Source organism: Fukomys damarensis, unplaced genomic scaffold (assembly GCF_012274545.1).
Source record: "Fukomys damarensis isolate Sample0158 unplaced genomic scaffold, DMR_v1.0_HiC HiC_scaffold_21, whole genome shotgun sequence".
In the NCBI taxonomy this organism is placed as follows: domain Eukaryota; kingdom Metazoa; phylum Chordata; class Mammalia; order Rodentia; family Bathyergidae; genus Fukomys; species Fukomys damarensis.
The window spans coordinates 28,544,473-28,570,300 of NW_022900933.1; the positions used below are offsets into that span (position 1 = coordinate 28,544,473).

The 25,828-nt window shown below is 43.8% G+C and overlaps 1 protein-coding gene and 1 pseudogene across 6 annotated transcripts in view; one reads left to right on the top strand and one right to left on the bottom strand.

Annotated features, from left to right (window-relative positions):
- The window catches only part of Kcnk10 (potassium two pore domain channel subfamily K member 10), a 146,849-nt gene that overhangs the window by 114,815 nt on the left and 6,206 nt on the right, over positions 1 to 25,828 (bottom strand). The gene's annotated exons all lie outside the window — the stretch shown is intronic.
- On the top strand, positions 11,959 to 12,411 carry LOC117287149 (annotated as a pseudogene).

Here is a 25,828-nt window from a genome sequence, read left to right on the forward strand (position 1 = left end):
AAAAAAAAAAAAAAAAATTCTATTTTATGATTAAATATCTTTTCCACATTAAAAAAAAAACTGGAGACTTGTTCTTTTCCATAGAAATGCCTCCATTTTCCACTTTGATGCCTTGTCTGCGTCTTCTGTTGTGCTGGATACCTCCCTCCTGCATCGTCTCATCCTTCGAAGTCCATCTGAAATGCTCGGTCTTTTAGGCCGCCTTTCCTGGGCCCCAGAGGTGGCTGTGACTAGCTCTTCCCCCTGCAGTCCCTAAGCACACACACAGTGCATTCCGCTGTGGTCCTTATCCCGCTCTGCTTCACACTTCACCCTTTGGTTTCTGGCTTATCACTCCATAAACCACAGTAACGCTCTTACTCCCCGAAGCATTACAGGGTGTCTTGCCAAAGCAACTGAATATGAAAAGAGCTTTCCGAGCCTTGGTTCCATCCGGGAAACCTATTCAGCTCCTCTGCTGACAAAGTTGATGTCAACTGGCATATTTAAACGCTTTACAGAAAATAGGGAGGGGCGGAGGGGTTCAAAGGAGGGAAGGGAAATGGGAAAAAATAAGCACCAAGGTATATCAGGCACAGGTACAAATTCTCCATAATGAGTGTGATCGCAATGGATACCTAAAATGCGCCAATTCATTAAACTTAATAAATAAAATAAAATAAAAATAAAAGCTTTACATAGCTAAGATTGGACTCACGAAGCCGACCTCTCACTTTCTTGTTGGGGCGTTGTTCTCCGCCTGTTTTACACCAAAGCCAAGAAAAGTAAAGACTACATCTAATTTTTATTGTTACTTTCTCCAGCACAGGGAGTTTAACACACTGAGCACCTAATAAATTCAGCCTGAGTCAACCCTAGTTATTCAATTTCATCATGTCACAACTAGAGAGCCATAACAGTCTCCTTGGGTGTTTCCACATGTCGTACGTGAACCACTCACTAATGACACACAAGATAACATTAGATGACATTGATGTAACCTTTCTACAACACCCATGGGTTTATTTTTTAACATACGCTAGAAAAAAAAACAGAACAAGCATAGAATATATATGATTTCATAGGCACTATTGTTACTTGGGGTAAAGCTGCATTTAAATGTTTTAAATGAAAGGGGATACATTTAAAGAAAAACATGGCATATAATAGATAACACTGCGTAGGGGAAAGTTAAATTTAAGTTCTTACAAGTTAAATCAGCTTAAATAAACACTAGCATGAATGATATCTGAATAGCTGAACCTGGCTTTGCTCCCAAATGTATCCACTGCAAGATGTACTCCTCATAAATAGTCCTTCATGTCACAGCAGATCTCCGAAACCTCCAACGGTCCTCACTGCCAGCCGAAGTTCTCTTCCTCTCCTGACATTCTCGCTTCCCTGAGCCTCTTTGGCCAAACTCACCACTGATTTCTCCCCAGTAAGTCTCAGCTTTTTCTTTCCCTTGGGAAGATCTTGAAAAAATGCATCATGCTGCCTCTGCTTAACCCATTCTTCCCCTCTTTCTTCACCAAATTGTACGCATTCTTTCCCGCAAATGGAAGTTGAAAACCACTAGCTTCTTCCACTTCTTAGTCTAATCCATCTTGTCCTATACGTGTTGGGAGCACTGGACGGACGAGGCAGGGGCCCTCGGGGGGGAAACAGCTGACAAAAGGGCATGGTGGAGCGAGGACTGGCTGAGAAGAGGACTTCCCTCCTCCCCACCCATTCCCCAGAAGACCATCAAACATGACGTACCTGCAGACCTTAGCTACTCTCCTGGCTCTGGTTACAGACCAGCCCCTTTACCTCCCCCTGTGCTTCCTTTATCTCCACCACTATAAATAAAGGTGCTACAGATGCCAGCCTGCCCTTCTACCCCATCAGAAGAAGGGGTTTCCACCTGGGCCCAGCTTTACCATTGTCTTTGTTCTTAATCTCCCACCGTCATTTCTCACTCCGTGGACCCTTCAGCCATGTGCACCCTGGCAACGTGTTCTTCTACAGCAATTGTAGGAGTGGTTTTCACTTGTGACTTTCACCCACATGTATGCTTCATCGCCCCAGTTCAACTATGAACTCAGCAAGGGCAAAGACTACATCCCTAAAGTGTGAGGGCTTAGCCCCAAGAGTACTGAGCATACCACAAGCACTAAATACAGTGTCTCAGAGAGTAAAACAAAAACCAACGCATCCAGAGTTATGGGATTTAGCTCAGTGGTGCTGCCGCCTGCCTCACAAGCACAAGGTCCTGAGTTTAGTCCCCGGTACCAAAAAAAGAAAAAGGAAAAAATAAAAACTAGAACACTGGTACTCTTGCCAAACACAGCACCTATGTAGGATGCACCACACTCACTGAATCAGCCAAGTGGGGTTCTCACTATACTCATCACAGGCTGAACCTCCACTCATCTCAGGAGTGCACCTTCAAGGTATTTCAAGAATATCACTCAGTCTAGGCTTTTCCCTAACATTTCTATAAAATAAAAAAGACTTCTTCCGGTAGGGCGTCAATACAGCAGTGTTCGTTCCCCCTGCACCCCCGCAAACAAGAGAAAGAGGGCCTCTCTGAGGATCCTAGAGGAAAATTGAGTCCACTGGAAAAGTGGAGAAAATCTGCGATAAAGGCACAGCACACCACCATAGCTGGAAAGTCGGGGGGACCAGCACCTCACATCGGAACCTGGTCTAACTTCAGGGGAAAGATAGCTGGAAACTTGCAGAGTTCAACCCAGCAGGAGATCAGAGATCTCAACTTGGACCTTGCAGCCAAAAATCAGCCTGAACCTCAGGGGACAGCTGCTGGTTTGCTGAGACTAACTCAGACCTGCACACTCCTGCCCACGCTGTCTATTGTGTTAACAGAGGCATACACTGAAGGAGGCCCTCTATTTCTATTTGTATTTTTTATTTTCAAAGTAATATTTTTCTCTTACCTTCAATCATTTAAAAAACTGTTTATCTTTTTCCTTCCTCAAGTGTTTTCCTTTTTTATCTTCTTTTTCTTATCTTCTTATCTCTCTCTCTCCCACCTAGATCTCCATTACTCTCCCTTTTGATCCTGTTCCTATCCTAATTCGAATTTATTTTCTTTCTTTTCCTTTGCATCTTTTTTTCCTTCTCTCAATTGCCATTAGTTTTAAAAGGAAATGATTATAGTCTCTAGCCTCCTTATTGCTGTTAGTTTGTTCTGTTACTGAGTAAATTTTGTTCTTTCTCCTCTTCTCTTCAACAGCTCTCTAGAGTTTGTGTGATCTTCCTGTGTCCTCTGACCTCACTTCTAAACTTTCTCTATCCTATCTATATATCCTTCACTCCCCACCTCCTTCTAAATCCCCATCCTGAAGGGTAAAGTTGCTATATTGAATAGTTTATTCACTGTTTTGGGCTGGTTCTCGATTTTTACTTAATTCACACAGTTAAAGGTGACAGATTAATAACTACCACAAATTTTTATTTTCTAAGCTGTGCTTAATGTTATTGTATTACTGACCGTATCACTTGGGCTAAGGTGTTGTGATTGATCTAATCAGTAGTCTTTCCTGGTATTATGAAAATGAGAGCATCTCTGAGTCATTAGAGTCTCAAAATCTAAAGACCAGATATATTTGGAAGACTAGAGTATTAACCCAGGAATTAAACCAAGGACAGAACCAACAACAAAAATAGAGATGAGAAGGCTTTTAAACAAGACAAAAACACAAACTTCCACCCCACCAAAGGTAAACTCTGGGGGAAATGAGGTGGAAAAGTCTGACAGTCAACAATCTGAACACCCTGAACCAATAGCACAGGAAGTAAAACAAAAACAGATAAATGAGGCTCTAGAAAAATTCAAAAGAGAAATAGTTTCCCAGATAACCACAGAGATGGTGAGAAGAATAAAAGACATGATGAGAGACTCTAGAACAGAAATAGATTAAAAAAAAAAAAAAAGATGAGCTTCGGCAATTGATGGAAACCATCCTCACTGAAAGAAAGATAGCTTCTTTAATAAATGGTATTGGAAAAACTGGCTTTCACCTTGCCAAAGATTAAAACTAGATCCCTATCTTTCACAATGCACTAAACTATAATCGAAGTGGATTAAAGATATAAATATCAAAACAGAAACACTAAACTTACTGGAAAGTAAATTAGGTAGAATTCTCAAAGACATTGACATAGAAGAAGACTTTATGAACAAATCCTCAGCAGCACGAGAACTTGCACAAAGAATAAACAACTGGGATCTCATTGTATTAAAAAGTTTTTGCAGTGCAAGAGAAATCACCAATAGAGCTAAGAGACAACCTACAATGTGAGAAAAAAATTTTACCAGCTACTCCTCATACAAAGGACTACTATCTAGAATACATAAAGAACTCAAAAACATCAGACACCCAAATACAAAGACCCAATTCAAAAATGGGCATCTGAAATGAACAGACATTTCTCAGACAAAGAAGTAAAAGCAGCAAATAAATATATGAAAAAATGTTCAACATCACCAGTCATTCAAGAGATGCAGATGAAACAACACTGAGATTCCACCTCACCCCAGAAATAATGGCTGCCACCAAGAAATCAACCAATAACAAATGCTGGTATGGCTGTGAGGAGAAAGGAACCCTTCTCCATTGTTGTTGGGAGCACAGACTGGTGCAACGACTGCAGAAATCAATAATGAGATACCTCAAAGAACTGGGATTAGAGGCTCCATTTGACCCAGCCATCCCTCTGCTGGGTATCTTTCCAAAAGAAATAAAAGAATCATACCACAGTGATATATGTGCACTCATGTTTATAGCAGCAAAGTTCATAATAGCTAAAACTTGGAAACAACCCAAATGCCCATCAACTGGAGACTGGATAAAGAAGCTGTGGTTTTTCTATAAAAGAGAGTACTGCTCAGCCATAAAGAATGAGAAACTAGAAACATTTATAGCAAAGCAGATGCACATTGTGGCTATACTCTTAAGTGAAATAAATACGACACACGAGTAAATACCGAATAGTTTCTCTGGTGTGAAAACTAAAAATGTAAATAAGGTTCAAATGGTATAATTGGGAGTGTGAAATGGGAAGAAAATGGCTAAAGGAGAAGTGGTAAGTGGAGGAGAAAGGAAATAAGGGAAAAGAAAAATGTGAAAAAATATAAAAATGGAAACAAAGTCTTTGTAAATAGGGAAGGGTGAAGGGGTGAAGGGAAGGCAGGGATATGGAAAAAAACAAGAACTAAGATATATCATGTAAAGGTACAAGATCCCAATGATAAACGTAACTGCACTGTTTGCTTTAAATGTACCAATAAACTTAATGGGAAAAAAGACTCAACTACAGCATCAAATTAACTAAGTGGAGTCCAAAATTCAGGAGATTTGGGTGTAAAAATGAATTTTATCATATTTGTTAAAATAAGAAGTCATTTATCCTATATTGTATGTCCCTTTCTTGGTTTCTTAAGGTTTGTTTCAGTCTTCATGTGAATAAACATGGACAAGTGGCTTTAAACATCAACTTTGGATCTCTCAAACCTAAACTGCACTCTCAACTCTACCTTCTACCAGTTCCGGGATCTTGATGAAATCCGTCTGCTTACACAGAGACTATTAATCCAAAACTGCTGGGTACCAGGCACAATTACCAGTCTCTTAAATTACAGTTACACTGTCAAATGGGCGTGAGGACATTCCCTGATGATACAGATATTGTCAGGATTAAATCAGATAACACGCAAAATACCTAGCACTCTTCCAGGTGTACGGTAACAATATAGGTTACCTGTCGCTATCATCATCATCCCAGGGCTCTGTATCTTCTGTCTTTGTGATGGTATTTAACACTGCTTAATTAAATCCTCTTTCTTGTGATGCTGAAGGTTGAATTGATCAAATGCAGGCCCTGGGCATGCAAGACAAGTGCTCTACCACAGGGCCCCAGCTCAAGTTGCTCCTCTTTCAAAAACTCTCTTTCCTTTACTTCCTGAAGATATTATCTTACTGTTTTTTAGTTTATTAATTTGTTTACCTCTCACATTTAAATTAACAAATAGAATTTTTCAGGGAGCTACAGGCAAAATGCAGAGAATTCCAACTGTGCTATGACAGAAGGTGCCTGGTGGGAGTGGGCGGTTGGAGAAAGCTCCTCTGCGGACTTGACAATTGGGCTGAGACTTCAGAGGTGAGGAGGAGTCAGTGAAATGAAGATTGGGTGGAAGGGAATTCCAGAAGACAACAGACAGTTCCTACAGAGGCTGATAAGGAGGGGCTGGTTTATCCAAGGAGCAGAAAGACGTCCAGAAGGCGCAGGGTGAGCTCATGACAAGGTCTGCAGAGGAGGGCAGCAGCAGCCACTGCAGTGGGTTTTGCAGGGCACAGCAGAATGTGCGGATGCACTGAGGGGAGAGAGCCATCAGCACAGAAGTGTTAGCTGGTGGACCTACAGAATTCTGATTTATATTTATAAAAGATCATTTTGGCTACTCCATGGAGAATCAGTAATTGAGAGCATAAATAATGCCACATCAATACAAAGGCTACATCAGCCACCCAACCCAACTGCAGAAACAGCCTGGGGGGTGGGAGCAGAACTGGATAGAAACAAACCAATTATGGATATGTTTTAATGGTGTGGAGGACAGGACTTGCTGGTGGATGGACTGCAAAATGGCAGGTGGCAGGAAAGGGAGGGCTCATGCGTTTCATCTGGATTTTTTAATTTAAACAGCTCTACAGATGATGGGGCCATTCCTCTCACTGAGAGGAAGAAGAGCAGGTTTGGGATGCAAAGTCCACAGCTCTGTGTTAGTCTGTGCAGCAGGCCAGGGCCCTGAAGTATCCGTATGGATGACACATCAAGGAGACAGCTGGAGATGCAAAGTGTTGCCATGGAGCCACTGAGGTCACCTAGGGAGAATCTATAGACCAAGACCATAAGGTGCTCAAGGCTAGGGACATGGACGTGGAAGCACATTGACAAGAGGCAACCAGGAAGGAGTCAACACGAAACTGAAGAGTGTCCGGGAAAGCAGAAAGAAAACCAGAAAATCTACAGGAAATGACTTCACAGAACAAGTGACAGAATGAAGTACTTTAACAAGGATAAAGTAGTCAACCATCAAAACTACTCCAAGGTGTCAAGGAGGATGTGTCAGATACCACCTGGCACTCTGACTATTCTCCCTCCCTTCCTGCTAACAGACTCCATTTTATTAAGTGTTGGTAAAATGGCAACATACGAAGGAAAACCCCACTGACAGACTCAAAGGATGAATCAAAATTGGTCCAAGACAATATGGACAAAACCATTCCCCTTTGCCAGTGATGGGTTTAGGAGTTGGTAAGTAAGAAGTCCACGTGGGGCATCCAAAAGAAAATAAAAAGATCCCCCTTGATTAAAAAAAAACAAAAAATAAAAGAAGAGAAAGAGGAGAAAGGATGGAAGAGGGCATGCAGGAGGAGGAAAAAGAAGAAACATGAGGGAAAAGGCCTCTTCACTTCCTCCTGCTTTTAGGACCTATTAGGGGCTGCTGGAGCCAATGAGTGCTTTTACCAGAGCTTCTGCTGGTGTGATAAAGGGAGGCAGGGCAGGAAGCTGAACAGTGTGGGTCTTTGACTACAAAACAGCAGAGCCAAACCTGGGACATCCTTCCTCAGTGAGAACGTAACTCTCTGAAGAGTCAGTTCCGAGCTGTGCAAGCCACTTCAGCAGGACTTTCTGAAACATGCAGCAAAGAGCATACTAATTGATACTTAAGATAAAAGACTACACTCCCAGCACTTGAGAGGCAGAGGCAGGAGGTTTGCTGTGAGTTTAAGGCCAGCCTGAACTACATAGTGAGAACTTGTCTCAAATAATAATAATAATAAAATGAATAAAAGATCAGAAAGGAAATGCAGTACCCATCAGTGACCTAATATGAACACTTGTGGGATGTGGTGGCAACTCAGAAAGAAGCTGAGGTCAATAAGAGGAGACAGTGGCCTCAGGTTGCTTCCTCCCACAATTACACTGTCAAGGGTGAAAAGAATTAGGTGGTGGCTGAAGCAGAGGGTGGAGAGGAGTCCGAAGGGAGACACTGAGGCCCATTGATACACTGGTGGGAATATTCAAGTAGAGAGGAAGTGACTGATAGTTCAGTGAGAAAAAAGGATACCCCTAAAGAGCAAAGGGGTACCCAGGGTAAGTAACTGGGAGAACAAATTCTTCATCCATAGAGAAAGGAGGCAGAACCAGTTGATAGTTGGCAAATTTGATCCCAGCAGTGAAAGAAATGAGACACCTGCAGGTCCCCTGCCGAGATTGACCCAGGTTGTGCTCTGCTTTCTAAGTGCGAGGTGTGAGATGCCTCACAGAGAGTGAACCTGCCCATGAGACAAGCCTCACTCATTCAGCCATGAGTTCTAGTGCCGCTGCCTGGAGTTCAGTGCTAAAGGTATAAACAATACAGAGTAAGTAAGATGAATTTAAACAGGAACACATAAAACAAGCTTCTCCCTTAAGCAGTTGATGAGAAGGCTGTGACCAGAGGCTCACTGGAACCTAATCCTGAGTTTCCCCTATAAGCAATGGTTTGCATCTGCTAATTCAGTATTTGCAGTAGCTCTGTAGAACATAATAATTACCGTAAATAATGAGAATCAACTGAACTTCGTGTTGCCCTTTTCTGAGAAAGGGAATTATGGAAACGAACTGGTTTGATGAGGTTAGGACAAGCCTCGTCAAGCCTTAGCCTCTTTTGCTGCTTCATGGATGACTTACCAGCATCAGGGTTTGTACTGAAGATGCCCTGGGGGAAAGGCTGCTGGTGTGCTATAGATGAGATCCCCCAAGAGCCATTCAGCCTGCCTGAGAAGTCAGGCATGTGGGGCACCGTACTGTCTGCCCTCCTGCCCATCATCAAAGCTAGAAGGCAGAGGAGGGAAAGATAAAGCTTTCCCATACGTCTTCATTTGGGATCCCCAAGAAGCTGAACGTACAATAAGGATTTGAACACAAGTACTTTGCTTGGGAGGTAAAGAAAGCACCAGAGGATTGGAGAAGAGACAGGGATGGGAAGGCAGCCAAGGAAACCAAGAAAAGGTACACTATCAAGCTATCTACCACTGGCAGCAACGGAGCTTTTTTTAACTGGGGAAACTGGGACCTTGTGCAAAACATTCCTGAGTTTTCCCACCTAATCCTCAGGGGGTGTTTTCGCACCATCTCCCATCTGTCTTTGTTAGAGGGCACAGTGCCTGGTTTCCCAGTGCTTTCTGCTTTCCATGGGAGCAGCAAAGCAGATGCAGTCATGAAAAAGACAAAAGCGTGAGAGAACTGGCCGTCAGCAGTCAGTCTATGAGTGCTAAAGTGGTAAGAGTGAGAGCATAAGGACAGGCACTGGCACGTATGCAACGTCACTCAGGGCCATCTCACGTCAGCTGTGACCAGGCATGGGGCCACTTCCATGAGAAACCTGCAGTAGACTGAATTCCTAAATGACAAGCGTGTACCTCTACCGAAGTCTTGGAGTGGCCATGTGCTTTCAGATAATGAGCTTATTGTGGGCAATTCCCACTAGTTTTAAATCCAAGGTTTCATGATGCTCCTAAAGAACCAGTAAAGTTCATTGCATTGGTACCAGCGATGGAACTTGGGTCCTCCCACTTGTGAAGCAGGCGGCGGAACCACTGAGCTAAATCCCTAGCCCCTCATTTGCCTTTTTAATGATCAAGAGGGCCTTTTTGCTTTCCCCAGAATGGCATGCAAAAGAACACAGCAGAGCAGCATTTAGAAAATGTGAGGGAGGACTGGTACTTCATGGGAGGTGCTGCCTCACTATCATACACCACGTAGCTTCCTAATGATCAATGAAGATACACATCCCTGCCAAAGGGCCCAGTAGTACCAGACCTTTCTCTTCCAGGAACGCCTATGGCCAGCACCCCACCGATAACCCAGCGACCGAGGAATGGATGTCCCACCTTATGTCTCCAGAAATGCCTTAGATCGGGGGAGAGGGGTTGGCAGGGGGGCACCTTACACTCCACAGCATTTTAATACCATTCTACTCTTAAGACCAGGCAAGAAAAATGACATTTCCACCATCACGCTGGGTGAGTAGATGGCTGGGCTTTGAAACCAGAAAGTATATTGCTCCTATCATTTTCATTTCTATAATATTCCCAGTTTATTCTACAATTCTTAGCCAACACATGGCTCAAAACCCACCATGTGAATACAAAGCCATGAAATCATATCATCTGTGAGGAAGATGGAGAATATCAGAGTCCCATGGCAAAGACTCCCACAGCCAACCCAATGAGGAGGGACCAGACTTAAGGCTTACGGCGACCACACCTAGTGGGATCCACTTGTCTACCTAAAGATGGTGCTCAGCATGAGGCAGAAGCTCAGCCAAAGGCCAATGAGTAGATGAGAAGAACCAAGGTCTTGACTGGGAGCCAAGGAAGACCTGGATGCAAATCCCATCTCATGAACTCTTACAAGGTGGATGGCCACAAGAAAGTTGCAAACATGCTCAGCCTTGGTTTTCTCATGTTCTATCGGGTCCCCAGCCTCGAGCTCTGATCTCCTGTAACACAATATGACACAAGGTGAAAGAAAGACAGAGAAACAAGACTTAAACAGATGGAGGGGAACTGGGATGGGCCATGCCAAACATGTGGTGATGAGGCCAAGCATGTCGTAAGGACCACAACCAACCAGGACTATTGGTATTGATTTTACCGGCATGGATAAGCATAGGGTAGAGGGGCTCATGTGGCATCTGGTGGTATCAACTGACACAGACAAGGCTTATAGAAAGGAGGATCAGACATAATTTCAGAAGGAGCAGAACTGACCAAAATCTGTCATGATTTAACTAGGAAGCTGCTGAGACAATTAAGGGAGGAGTAGCTCTGGGGATAGAATGTGGATTGGAGCGCCACAGTCCACAGCTGTAATGTTATCTCACTAGGAGCCCTGTCACGTCACAGATCAAGAGTTAGGTCTCCATGGCAGCCATTGGCACAGAAGCTGTACTAGCCCAAGGCGGCATCCAGCATGCTCCTCTAAGTCATGGAGGCTTCAGTCCAGCACCAGCTACATTACAGCCAATTATGAGGGGAAAATGCTTGCTCCATATTACATCCTGCTCTGACTTATTCATGGTGGTCTGCCGCAATGTTTAAAATGGCACTAACATTACTGTGTTGGATTACTGCCCATTTCTACATTCAAAATAGATATAGATGCTACATGAGTGAACCTTGAAAATATTACACTATGTGAAAGAAGACAGGGCTGGGGATTTAGCTCAGTGGTTCCGCCACCTGCCTCACAAGCACAAGGACCGGAGTTCGATCCCCAGTACCAAAAAAAAAGAAGAAGAAAGAAGCCAATCACGAAAAGCCAAACGTTATGTGGCTCCACTTATACAAAGTGTCCAGAATAGGCAAAGCCATGGAGACAGGAAGTGAATTTACAGTTGTCTGGGACTGGGAGAGACTGAGTGGAAGTGGGGAGTGACTGCTAGTGGTGTTTCTTTTTGGAGTCATGAACACTTTCTAAAATCAGATAGTGCTGATGGTTGCTCAGCTCTATGAAGATACTAAAAGCCACTGAATTGTACATTTTTAAATAGGCAAATTTTATGGTATGTAAATTGTGTCTTATAATAGCTGCTATTTGAAAAAATAGCTATGGAACCAGGAGTGGTGGCACATGCCTGTGTTCCCAGCACTCTGTGTGCTAAGGCAGGAGGATGGAGAGTTCAAGGCCAGCCTGGGCTACATATTGAGTTTGAAGCTAGCCTGGATGGCATAGCAGGACTGTCTCAAGAAAATTTAAAAAAATAGGATTGAAGGCCTTTGTATACATGCGTTCTTCAGAAGCCAGGAGCATCCAGGTTGGTTGGCAGAACATTAGGATATGAACTGGGAGAACAAGCAAAACGATTCAGTTGCTACAGTAAGTAAATTATAGATTTCTTTTTTTCAGGCAGCCAGGAAGATGGTGGACATCCAGACTGAACACGACAAACAGATGACCATCTTTCAAAACAAAAAGAGGGTCTGTTGGGACAAATGGACAAGAAGAAGCTCGCACGCTATTGAAAGAACATTGGTCTTCAAGACACGCCAGGAGGCACTGAGGGCACTGACATTGTCAAGAAATGCCCCTTCACTCCACCCAAGGGTGGATCCGGTCTGGTGTGGTGACCAAAATGAGATGCAGAAGACCACTGTCACCCCCAAGACTATCTCCACTATATCCACAAATACAATCATTTGGAGAAATGCCACAAGAACATATACCTCTGTTCCCTTAATATGGGGACACTCAGATTGGTGACACTGTCAGAATGGGAGAGTACCCATCCTGAGCAAGGTGATGTGCTTCAACCTTCTCAAAGTCACCAAGCCAGCTGCTACCAAGAAGCAATTCCAGAAATCCTGCAACTGAATGCCTGCCCACCCTCCAAAATGAAATAGCTCTTTTCCCATTCACACACACAAAGAAAGTTGTATCTTACATGCTAAACAACAATGAGTACTTTGCCTGTGGCATAAGGAGCCTCAGGAAGGGGATCCTACCATAACATCATTATCTAGTAGGTACTTCCTGTGTCCAGGCAATATGCTCTGTTCTTTGTATGCATGGGCACGTTTAAGTCTCACCAGCTTCAGGGACAAGGCTATTACTATTTCTGGATCTCAGGTGGGAAAGTTTAGCCTCAGAGAAATAGGTTAGCACCTAAAATCAGCAGTGTGGAAGTGGCAGAGATGGAGGGACATCTGAGCTCCTGCACACTTTCTCACCACACACCTCATCTCCAGCAGCAGCCAGCTGTAGAAACAGCCACTGTTACCATCATTGGCACCACCAGTCAGGGTTCCCTCAATCTCTAAGACAAGTGTCAAATGGAGCCGAAACCTCTGGGAGCTGGCAGGATGGCCCCTACGGGTCACTTCCAGCCACTCTGCTGAGATCCTGGCTGTACAAGTGTGCCTCAAATCTGTGGTAAGACTCTCAAGAACCCTGGTCTCTTTCTTAGTGGATAACATGGCCAGGTCAACCTTCTGCTGCCTCCATAAGCCCTGGTGATCCAGGTCAGCATCCTTGATTCTCCATGGGTCTCAGTCCACCCCAACAGCCCAGGTGCAGCAGAGAGAGATAATGCTTGGCACATCCCAAACAGAAGCCCCAAGCACTCCCTATTCAAAAGCCATGTAAATTCAGACACTTTTGGAAATCATGGGCAGCAAGAATTTCCCATCAGCTGAAGTGTATGCATATGTGTGCAAGCACACACATGTGTTTACCTAGGAGATTAGTCACCAAGCAGTCATCATGGGGAAGACTCAAATTCTGCTCTCCTCTCAGTGCTATTTATGCACAAGCCATTGAGTCCTAATCAGCAAAGGTTCTTAACAAAATTTAAATACAAACAGCTCTGAGGCTTCTTTGAGATCACTAAATCTTCTGATAGAATGTTGCTGCCTTCAGCAAGACCACTGCTCATTCTATACTAAATTATAAAATTAAACATTTTTTTCAACAGCAAAGTAATATCACAACAATTTCATTTTCATTCTTCTTATAACATTTTTTTAAACCCTTCACTTGTCAAATGTGTGCCTGAAACAAATCTCTAAAATGCAGACATTGGCCTGAGTCTCTACAAGAGATGACTCCATGGGAAATTTGAGGAGAGCAGAGACTTTATCTTGTTCATTGCAGTATCTCCAGGGCTTGAGATAGTGCCTTGCAGAAGGAAGGCACTCAGTAAGTGTTCACGAGCAAGTGAACCTGCTACAGACTTATGGAGAATTTCCTCTGAAATCTCAAAATCAATGTACTCCAGGCTCCACCACAGCCTACAGCTCTCCGTTAGTTTTTTTCTCCCAAAGGAATGGGAAAAGAAAATCATGTCCAGAATCTGCTGGCATTGCCCTAAGAGGCACTGTTAGACAGTGAATGTGAACAGATAAGATTGTTCAAAATACACTTTGTCCCCTCTGCTGTCTGAGCAAAGGCAAAGCTCCTGATCAATCAAGAGTCCAGCAAGAAGCCTCGGTGGACTTGTATATCTCGAAAGTCCCTCCCAGTTCCCAAAGTGGCTTTAATGTGAGCCAGGAGATCTCGCACAAGTGCCCTTCCCCACTCTCCTCTGAAACTTCTGTCTTCTAGGCCCCTCAGTTAGGGCCCTCAGTCAAGGCACCTCACCAACACCTGTTAGAGTAGACTCTGACGTCTTCCCTTCTCACTCTATGCCAACCCAACAATACATCTCAGCCCTGCGTTCTCTTGCCTCTTGCCCCAGCTCTCTAATGCGAACTGGCACAGGAAAGGCATCATGCTACCCTCAGGAACTCCATTTGTACTTTAACAAGATGTGCTCCGGAGATGATGTCTTTTTTTTTTTTTAATTGAGTTTATTGGTACATTCTAGGTGTACAGTACAGTTACATTCATTATTGGGATCTTGTACCTTTACATGACAGGTCTTGGTTCTCATTTTTTCCCCTTGTCCCTACCATCCCTTCATCCCCTCCTCCCCACCCCATTTACAAACACTTTAATTTCACTTTCATTTTCTCACATTTTTTTCTTTTCCCTTATTCCCCTGCCCACTTTCCCTACCCCTTTAGCCTTTTTCTTCCTATTTCACATTGTTAATTATCCCATTCGGATCTTGAGTACTATTATAGTTTTTCACACTACAGAAACTATTCGGTATTTACACATGTGTGACTTATTTATTTCACTTAGGAGTATATCCTCAAAATGTACCCATTTTCCTATGAATGACTCTTAACTTCTCATTCTTTATGGCTGAGTAGTTGGAGATGATGTCTTAATCCTCATCTCTATCAACACATTATCATGATACACATATCACGGTTACTTAATTGGGCACCTGCATCCATGGCCAGGTTGTGACTTCTCGGGATGCACAGCCTCGGGCTTGCTTCATCTTTATGTGTCCAGTCCCTGGCCCCATTTTCTGCAGGACACTCAGTAAGTGACTATAGAAGTAGCAGATGAGTGAATGAGTACAGCTGCAGAACAAAGTCCTGGCTGAATCATGGGCACCCCAATCACCACGGGAAGAAGTGGCATGGGTCAGGGTGCACAGGCACTCTTGGAGCTCCTCAAACCCTGCCCACTGTGGCTGTCTGCTCTGCCTGTCTTCAGAACTAAGGCTGAATGCAGAGATTACTGCCTGACAAGCAGGCATTCATGTGCCTGTATAAGCTGTGTTCTCACTCTGCCCAAGAAAAGGATCAGCGCCTGATAGCCTCATTAATTCAGACTCTGGGGAGGCCTTCTGGGCTGAGGCCACAAGGACAGGACTGGCAGGGGGTCCCATTTCACTCAAAGGAAAAATACCTCACTATTACAATACTTTCAGACGCACCAGAAACAAAGTGACAGCAGGCGTGGAGGGGACACTGGCGATTTTTATTAGCCCCATTATGCTGGACTGAAAGGCACATCCTTCCAAGAGGCCTTTAAAGTACAAGAGAACACGGATGTGCCATAGCTTTTGTTTTACTGACTTGCTCCCTCCAGATTTATAAATTATCATAGAAGCAAAAGCCATATAATAAAGACAGACAAGAGAATGTTTTATATAACAGAAATTGAAAATACAATAGCCATTGCTTCCTAACTCCCATTTGGAAGTGGCAATCAGAAATCAAAAATGTCAAGAAATGCTTCTTCCTGAGTGTTTTCCATCAGCTTGTATGATTGCTACACATAGAGACAGGTATTCCTGGCAAGTCCAGCATGTTAGCTGGAAGCTCTGCTTACCGTGCCTCCCTGGCCTTCTTTGTTCTTTGAAAACACATCCAAAAATCTCACAATCTACACCAGAGTGCAAGTACAGCAGGGTTACCGGAAACACCGAGTGCCATGAGTGTGCGGTCAGACACACCACAATCATACCTAGACTATGTACACTCCACACTTTGTGACCAGTTCTTCACAGTTCAAATGGAAGCTCCGAGGACATAGGTGCATATAGCTTGGTTTGAGTCATAATGAAGCCATTGTGGATCCAGAAATTGAACGTAGGGTCTCCAGAAATGCAGTTAGTTGGAAGTGAAAAGCACTGTGTAGCAAACCATCCTCAAAGTGGTCACTGTGGGGAGCTAGGGTAGGAAGAGGGGGACTTCCAGATACAGGAATAGAGCAAGAAACCACAGAACCAGAGGGTAGGCCCAGTGGCGCATTGGCATCCTGAGACTTTTCTGGCCCTTGGTAACCATGGTGACAGACACCATGAGAGCTGGCTCAGGAACGTGACTGGGGCCTGGGGCAGTGTTTCACCCCCTCTCACCCCACCCTAGATGTTGTCAGTCATTTTGTAGGGGAGTGACATACTCAACAATGGCCGGCCATGATCATTCTCAAGTCCATGGTAATGCTCAAAAGAAACTATTCACTTCCCTCCACCCAGAACACCAAAGCTCCAAAATCTCCTTCAGAATATAGAGCCACCTCAGAAATAAACTAGGCATGTAATGGTGGGAAACACAGGGATGCTAAGGCATCAGGCGCACCCTGCTTCCCGGAAATCATTTTCTCGAGAGTGTACAGAAAAAGCAGCAAGAACATCAAAAGCATGTTTACTTGAAATCTGACAGGGAGTGCTAACAGTCGTCCTTTCCCCGGGGGCTTTGCACTGTGTGTATGCCAGCACACTGTCCCTGGCGCCTTGGCAGGATTCTGACTTGTTTCAGTCACACCACTCAGACCTTGCTGAGCTCTCATCGCAAAGCACACTAGGCACAAGATGCTCAGACAACCCCATTGGTGTTTCTACCACTCTGCCCAGAGGCCATGGCAGTTTTTTATGTCTTCGTCCAACAAGTTTGAGCTCTCAGTCATTAAGTCTATAAAGGAAAGGAGTTTGGAAAAAATAAGAGAAGGGAATTCATGAGTGTTTGCACTCAACCTCGGGTTTCAGCAGTAAGGAGAAAACAATGTCTCAAGTGATCACTTGCCTGAATCTCTAATGGGTGTACACAACATGGTGCCTACATGAGACAGGCTCGGTGGATACTCTTTGTATTCAAGTAACACAAAATGTTGGACTGGTAGGCATACTAGCGTCTATTATAAGAACTTATATTCAGATTTTAAATAAATCACCATCATACCAACCATTTTTCTAGAGTAATGTTTCAAGAAGTGAGTGAAAGAGAGGAATGGGGATAAATGAGTCATGGTTCTGCGGTTAAGTGGAAAATGTAGGACTAAGCAAATTTATAGATTTTTGTACTTGAAGATTATCCGCAAGAGGTGCACAAGTTAGAGGCAAGAAAACTGCCAGGTAACCATGGGCAACTTATTTAACCTCTATAAGGCCTCAGTCTCCTTGTCCAACTTGTTTAAACAGTTACAATAATTTCAGGGGGGTTTTTTCAGGATAAAAAGAATTATATGAGATAATGACTCTAAAGCACTTCACACATTGTCTAGCACTTACTACATAATAAATAGGAGGAAGAAAATGCTAATAGTAATTTCAAAATATGTCCTCCAATTTTTCTTTCTTTGGTACCGGGGATCAAACTCCGGTCCTTGAACTTGCAAGGCAAGCGGCAGTAACACTGAGCTAAATCCCCAGCCTCCTCCAATTTTTCTTAACTCTTTCCCCTTCCAAAGTGAGCTTAATCATCCCGAACCCCTTCCAGATGTGAACTAAACCTCACATCTAATAAAAAGAACATGGTAGATTTGCAATATATGATTGCTGAAGTTCAGCCACAAAAGGCCTTGCCACTTCTACCCTATCCTCTCTGGAATCACTTGCTATGGGGGAAGCCAGACACACAAGCAGCCCAGGGGGACTCCCACACTGGCGTGAAATGAGGCTCCTTCCCAACAGCCTACAGCAGTCTGCAAGTCACATGAGTGGGCCATCTCGGAAGCAGATCCTCCAGCCCCAGCCAAGCAATCACAGGACAGCAGCCCCAGTCAATGCGGACCACAGCCCAAAGAGACTCCTGGCCACACCAGCTGGTCAATCTGTTTCTGAAGCACGGGACCTAAAGACAAGAAATGTTCACAATGTTTGAAGCCACTAGATACTGGGGTTATTTGTTATACAGCAATACAGCCACATATTAAGTTATGCAGAAGACTCTCCAGGAGATATGGAGCACATGTTATCTTGCAAAGTGTCTTGGCAATGACTTCTGTTTCTCACAGAACATTCGTTGAGACTAGTCTATGTCTTACAGAACACACTGTAGGAGATGCTAGTCCAGAATTTAATAGTTTATAAATCTTATTCATGTTTATCTCTGTTGATTGTCTCTAACTATAAAGTGTTACCGTGATTCACATTTTATCCAGGAGAAAACTAAGGCCCAGAGAGGTTCAGCGACCTGCTCACTTTCACACAGTGGTATAGTCCAAATGTTCATGTCCCTCAAAATCCATGTATTGAAATCCTAACACCCAAAATGATAATACTGGGCTCATGGGGTACAACCCTCATGATAGGATTAGTGCTGTTAAAAAAGAAGCCCAACTGGCTGGACATGATAGTACATACCTATAATCCCAGCACTCTGGGAGGAGGAGGCAGGAGAATTGCAAGTTCAAACTCAGTCTGAGCAATTTAGCAGCTTAGCAAGACCTTGTCTCAAAAAATAAAAGTGAAGGGGCTGGGGATATGTCTCTGTATGAACACACAGGGTTCAATCCTCAGTACCACAATAAATAAATAAGTAAATAAATTTCTTAAGCAAAGCCCAAGAGATACCCTTTATTTTGCTCATTACGTGATGGTAAGACAAGAAAACACCATCTAGAAAATGGACCATCAGTAGATGCCAAGTTTACATCTATTAGCAACTTGATCCTGGACTTCCCAGCCTCCAAGAATAGAGAGAAATAAATTTTTGTTGTTAATTAATACAGCAGCCCAAATGGCTGAAGACACACAGCCAATAAAATTAAGAGAACAACAACTTAGATTAAAGCATTCTGATTCCAAATCATGTCCTTCCCCACTGGGTCCTCTCTAGAGGACAGCCTAGGTTTTTAAAACCTGGACTAAGAATCTTGGGAGCCTAGGAAAAGTCCCAGGAGGTTGGGCTCTGCTGTGGGCCATGCTCCAGATGATCTGGATGATGAATCAGAGGATTTGCAAGAGCTTGAGCTCCAACCTGCTCCCATAAGAGCAGGTATCGCTCATGAGGCCCTTACCATGCTCTGACACTCTTCTGATAGCTCTGAATACATTACTCGATTTAATCTACACCACAAGCCAAGGACATTCTAGCTATAATATTATCCATCTTACAGATGAGGAGACCGAGTCACAGAGAAATGAAGCAACTTGCTCAAATCAGCAACTGGTAAAGTATGTAGCTCAGATTAGGACCTACATGATCTAAGGACTGTCAGAGACCTTAGTGATCTACAGCTCGACTCTCCTTTTCCATATGAGAAGCAAACCCAACCCTAGAACTCAGATCCTCCCACCATAAACTCCTACCCTATACAACATAGCACCTTGCCGAAAGCATGGGTTAAATAACCATCACATACATGTAATCACCTATCAAGGAGCCAGATCTATCCTAAGTGCTTTCCATTTGGCCTCAAATTCCATTAGAAATTAATAATTTCGGAGTCAGGACATAGTGGAACACACCTGTAATTCCAACACTTGGGAGACTGAGGCTGGAGGATCCCTGTGAGTTCAAGGCCAGTCTGGGCCATGTGCTGAGTTCAAGGTTAGCCTAAACTACGAAGTGAGACCCAGCTCAAAACAACAACAAAGAAGAGCTTTGATCTAAAGCACCATTTTCAACCAGCAGAATCCAGGATCTGACCCAGATTGATACACAGTTAAAATGAGTAAAAATAGACTGCCCTCAGTTTGCAAACAAAAAAAAATAAGGTAATGGATAAAATCTTCCCATCTCCAAGCCTTTTTCTCACCTATTTTTCTTAAACATTTGGAGCCTGTCTTCTTGTCTCACATGACAAAGTGGGTGAGTGCTCGGTTGTCAAATATCACACAGGAAACCAAACATCTCTATTCATTCTGTCGGGTTTGTATCACATCAGAGTTAGTAAATTATACAATTTATCTTTATCCTGCTAAAGTATTTGATGTGTTCTACATATATAGGAACCTCCAGGCCTGCTTGCACATTCCTGGTAGCAAAATTGTTGCTAGCTTGTACACACTCTAGGCGTCTCTGCAAAGGCCATAGAAACTTCCAAGTTCTGTCACCCAAGCAAACCTCATTGTCTCTTCGAGTACTTTTTTTAAACTAAAATTACTTTCATCACTGGGTAGCTGAGTGGAGGAAAACTGAGGATGCTTTGCAGGAAAAACAGAAACTGAGATCAGTACCCTGGAGAAATGGGGTAGGGAAGAAGGAGTAATGCAGGAGGAGATGCCTGTGATCCTCTGGTTATGTATGGTAGCAAATCCTATGTTTTCCTCTCCAATCCCTGTTTCCTGCTAATTCCACTCTGCTTTAAAGTTCCCTCCATGGAAAGAGGGGATGATGGGACCAAAATCTCTAGGTAGTAGAAACTAGAATCCCCTGAAACCCTACCCACTCCCACTCCCACTAATACCCATGCCTCCCCCACCCCAATTCTAGGAACAGCCAAGGCAGAGAAGGCTGTGTACCCATGACCAATCCCTCTTTGACCAGTGGTTTTACCCTCACCCCTCACCCCTCTCACCCCTCACCCCTCTCACCCAGGATGTGCCCTTTATAACAGTATCAGAGTACAGGAAAAGATGGTTACTTTCATTTGCCTCTGTGCTCCCACTAAGGGAGCTGTCCAAATTCAAATCTATGGGTATAGTAGTTTCTTTCTGTTTTATAATGAAACCCTCTCAGGCAACCCATTTGGAATCCTTCCTGTCTCTCAGGAGCTATTCTTATTCTCCTTTCCTATTCCCCAATACATTTTCCTTCCCTTAACCTCCATTGTTCCTTAGAATTCATTCTTTGATTTCAAGGAGCATGAACTCAACGTATTTGACATCTAACATGCTAGAGGTTACATCTATTCCCCTGTATCATTTTGGAGGTTCCACCGAGATCATTTGATAGAGGGTGTTCAACAACTAAAGTTTAGAGACCAAAACTAAAAAGGTAACTGGGCTAAGAAGTCAGCCAATATTTTGGCCCTGGCCCTACAAGATCAACAAGGACCCATGAGGAAACCTTTTCTACAGGATCTTATAATTTTGGCTGCCAAACTCCAAGTAACCATACAGATGATGAAACCAATGACAAATGTGCTAGGCTCCTTTTACCAGGATTCACCAGCTCCACCTTGGAAAGAAAGTTCATAGCTGTTAACATACAAAAAGACTTCTATCTGAGGCCCATTACATTAGCTCTCTGGAGAAGGCCCCTGACTATGGTCTCCCCTGTATCAGCCCTTCTCAGCTCAAATCAGTCAGATGGAAACTATGACCCTTCTCTCCTAATCACAGTTAGGAATGCTTCTGGTGGGGGTGTGTGATGATATGGTCAGCTGAATTAGGTAGAAATATTACCGGCAGTCAGACAAGGCTGGGCCCACAAAGTCAGTGCAGAGGATGAGAACACACTGAAATTGTGGCCAGAGGTGCATCTGAAGATTAAAGTCACCATGGCCAGATCTGCACACTTCCCTAAGGGAGGAATAGAAGCTTGAGATTATTGGTACCATCCTTTTGGGCTTTCCTGTATAGATAGCCCTTATCTCATTGGGTGTGAGTCGTCCTCCTCCAACCACTAAGACTAAGACTAAAAAGACTCCAGGTTATCAACCAAAATTAATGATGTCATCCATATGCCCTTCTTACTATTGGGTCGATATTACCCAAGCAACTATACTTGTAATATTATTGGTTGATTATAATTTTTATCCACATTGTACCCCTCATGACTGTGCTCTATAAAACTACCTTGAGAAGTGGGCTCCTTGGCAACCCATTTGGCATCCCTCTTTCTCTCAGGAGCTATTCTTATTCCCCAATAAATTGTCCTACTCTTAAAAATAATAATAATAATAATTACTAAAACTTCTCTCTGCAATTCCCTATAGACTAAAAGGAAAAAGGAATTCAGTTGCTCACTGTGCCTATATTAAATATACTTTGCACCGTATTTCCTTTGTGATGGAAGTTTTCCCATCTGAGACAAGACTGCATTGTATATTTTAAATACACCTGATTTAAAATGAAGCCAAAGCACATATGTTTTGGAAACAGGATGGAATAGCAAAGTCAACCTGCTATTCTTATTTCCACCTGCTGACTTCTGGGACTGCCAAAGGGATGAAGTTCTCTTACATACTTCTGTTAAAGAACCCTGAACCAAATCTTGACCCAGAAAATTTTTACAAGTTCTTCTGTACTTTCTAAGATAATTGCAATGATTTGGACACATTATTCATCTCATGTGGAGTGCTGATCTGAAGGTTGGATGTTAAGTCAAAACTAGATGATTTTCTTTCCAGAAAAATCTAAGCTGTACAAATCTGTGTTTGGAAACACGTTGATAAAAACAGCACTTACAGGACCTAGCTTGGTGAATAGGCTCTCATGTACAAGAGAATGAAATCTCCACTTGCCCGGGCAGCAGAGGTGGGCTGTAAGGGTCTTCCCCCCAACTCACGTGATGATGAATGTGTCAGGTACAACCTGCTGTAAACAGACTTCAAGCAAGGACTTTCTGATCAAAAGAGGGACTGTTTCTTCTAAACTGCCTCAGAGAAACCTCAAAAATACACTTTCTGGCTAGAAGGAGTGGGAAGGAAAAGTGAACAAAGACTGAGAAGACAGTAAGCTTGTGCAAAACTGCCCCAGACATACACATCATAAGGCTTGGATGGGCCCCAGGCCTAACTATTTATGGTCTGTGGCCTCCAATAAGTAATTTGCCTTCTCTATATCTTAGTTGACTTGTTGGTAAATCTAAGGCTCTAATATCTACAAAAATAGAACCACTTAAAGAATAAATGAGATCATTTGTACAAAGCATTCTGTAAACTGAAAGGTGCTATACACAGGACTCTTTGGAATTGTGAATTAGAAGTGTGCGCTAAAATTGTAGCTTTAAAAAAAAATCTAGCTCCTACTCTGTGGCTTTGCTTCTTAAGTGGATTGACGTACCTGAAAATAGTCACACTCTGATAGCTAACACGACCCTTTTTTTTTTTTTTTTTTTTTTTTTTTTTTTTTTTGAGACAGGGTGTCACTATGTAGTTGAGACTGACCTGGAACTCACGATGTAGCCCAGACTGGTCTTGAACTTGCAGCAATCCTCCTGACTCAGCCTCCTGAGTGCTGTGATTACAGGTGTGTGCCACCCGGCTACGATCCATTATTAACCAAACGCTGACCATATGTGTGTCAGGCCAGACGAGCCACCCACCCACCCCTGCCTAACTCCCAGTCAGTCTTTCTGCTGCTAGTGAGAGGGGACAAAAGAAGGAAAATTGCTCTGGAGGCTTAAGAGACCTGAGAAAGAGTGGGAATATCAGTATCATTTCTGGTTCACACTATTTGAGGATATTGTCCCTTTATCCTTATTTGCACTTTAGCATCCAGAGCTTAGAGGTGTCCTGAAATTGCCAGGAGGCAGAGAGACTCTGATCCTTTCTGATCCATCCTTTCATCCAACAAAGGGTCAGGGGGTGTCTACTAGGTTCCAGGCACTCCCTAGGGCATCAAGAATGTGACGGTGAACACATTAGGGGAACCCCTGCCTGTGGAGCTCACAGGCTACTGCAGAACACTGGCTTCAAATGTGACACACGAGTAAGGAAGGTGCCTCCAGACCATGATGCACACCAACAGAATGAGTGAGTCCAACAGCAACTGGCAGGGCCGAGGACAGAAGGACAAGTCTCCAGGTGGGACGGGTCAACCCTGGCTAATGAGACAGCATCTGATCTGAGAGTCACAGGGTGGAAAAGAGTCAGCCATGCAAACATTCATTCCAAGCAGCAAAGACTGCGAGTTCAAAGGCCCTGAGACAGGAACAGGTGTGATTTATTTGAGGAACAAAAGGAAGCCAAATGACCTAAAAGTCAATTAAGGAGGGGTGGGGATAAAGAGATAAAGAGGTGCAAAAAAACAATGGCATTGGCCTCTTTCTACCTGAGAAGAAAGTAAAGCCCAAGGAGGGCAAATAAGCAGCCCAAAGTCACACAGCTAATTTCTGCTACAGCTGGTTGTAGAACCTAATTCTTCTGCCTTGCCTGCCTCAATCCCTGGGAAAACTTTTTAGTTTTAAAAGCTCAATACAGTTATGGCCAGGCATAGTGATGTATGCCTGTAAAGCCAGCCCTTGGGAGGCTGAGGCAGGAGGATCACCATGAGTTCAAGGCCAGCTTGAATGACACAGCAAGACCTTATCTCAAAAAAAAAGATGATGATGAATAAAAGTTCTTAACATACACAAGCAGGACCCAATCTCAATTTTAAGCAGAACATCATGACTAAGTGATCCTAGTGACTGGAAATGTACATGAATTCTACTCTGAAATCTAGGGCTTTGTGCCCACCCACCTTTATGTAGGTCCCACCCTGAGAGCAACCCTTCGTGAAGGATTGAGTTAGTGGCTGTGGGGACAGAGCCAGAGCTCACCAGAGACTAATCGTGTTCTATTTAGATTTTACTTTTGCATCCCCACCTCTTGACACTGCTTTGTTTAATTCGCCCAAGAGAAATCAAAACCCATCTGTTCTCAGCCCACCATCATTTGGTGCTATTAAGTTGTCAGATAATGGGGCTTTAAGCAAAACACCATAATTACCACTTCCTTCCACAACTCATGAGCACCTCCACCTGAGGGTCCAAGTTTGCGATCAACCTGTGTCCCTGTGATGGGAACCGTCCCTCTACTTTGCCTTTCTAACGCCAGCTTTCCCTTCTTCCCCGCCCTGTTAAACACACTTGGTGTGCAGATCTGAGCCTCCACAAGACAAAACCCCAGGTCTGTCCAGGGGCCAGTGGCTGGGCCACAAATGGACCAGAGAAGATGCTCCTGATGCTGCCAAGGATGCTGCCTCATCCTTCCCCTCCTCCAGCACTGTCTACTCTTCCTTCTTCTCCTCCCCACCCAGCCCCTCTGCCTTTTCCTTCTGTCTCTTCTTTTCCTTCCTCCTAGCAAGCTTTTCTAGTCCCTGAGCTTTGGCAAGAGTCAGAGTCCTGATAATTTAACAGTAGAAGAGAGTATTAGAGCCCAGATTCTACTCCAGTACCATCACCTACTAGCTGGGCAGTCTTGGCATGTTATGGAGCCTCTCTGTTCCTTACCTGCGAAATTAGGATGATACCATTCTCCTAAGATTTTAGGGAAGATTAAATATATTAGCACACACAAAAAAAGCATTAGACCAGTGTCCAGCACGTAACTCTACGGGGATGTGAAATATGCTACCCTTTCTCCTCGCCCTCGTCTTCCCTCCATCCCCCAGCTAGGAAAGACTATTGTCACCTCTGTCTTTAAGAACAACATCAGTGGTCATCCTGCCTTCAGATCTGTTTCTCCAACTTTGATATCGTGATGTTCAGTCTGTGGTCATTTCAGGGAAGAATGATAATCCTAGCCAGACTCTCTGGACTTTCCCAGTTGGCTGAACCTAGGTTGGCATGGAAAGACGTGGGTGAGGAGCTACTTTCCGTCTCCACTGTCCCTTTGGGGCAGGGTGGCTTGGGGGCCCCATGGAGCCAGCCCTAGTTCAAGAAGCAGAGCCCCACACTGCCGAGGGCCTCTTTGGCTATGGCACCTCAACTAGCAACGCGTGTGCTCCCCACCAAGTTTGCCACCACCTACCCCCATCTGGGTCCACCAGGGACTCGCCTGAGCACAAGCAAAC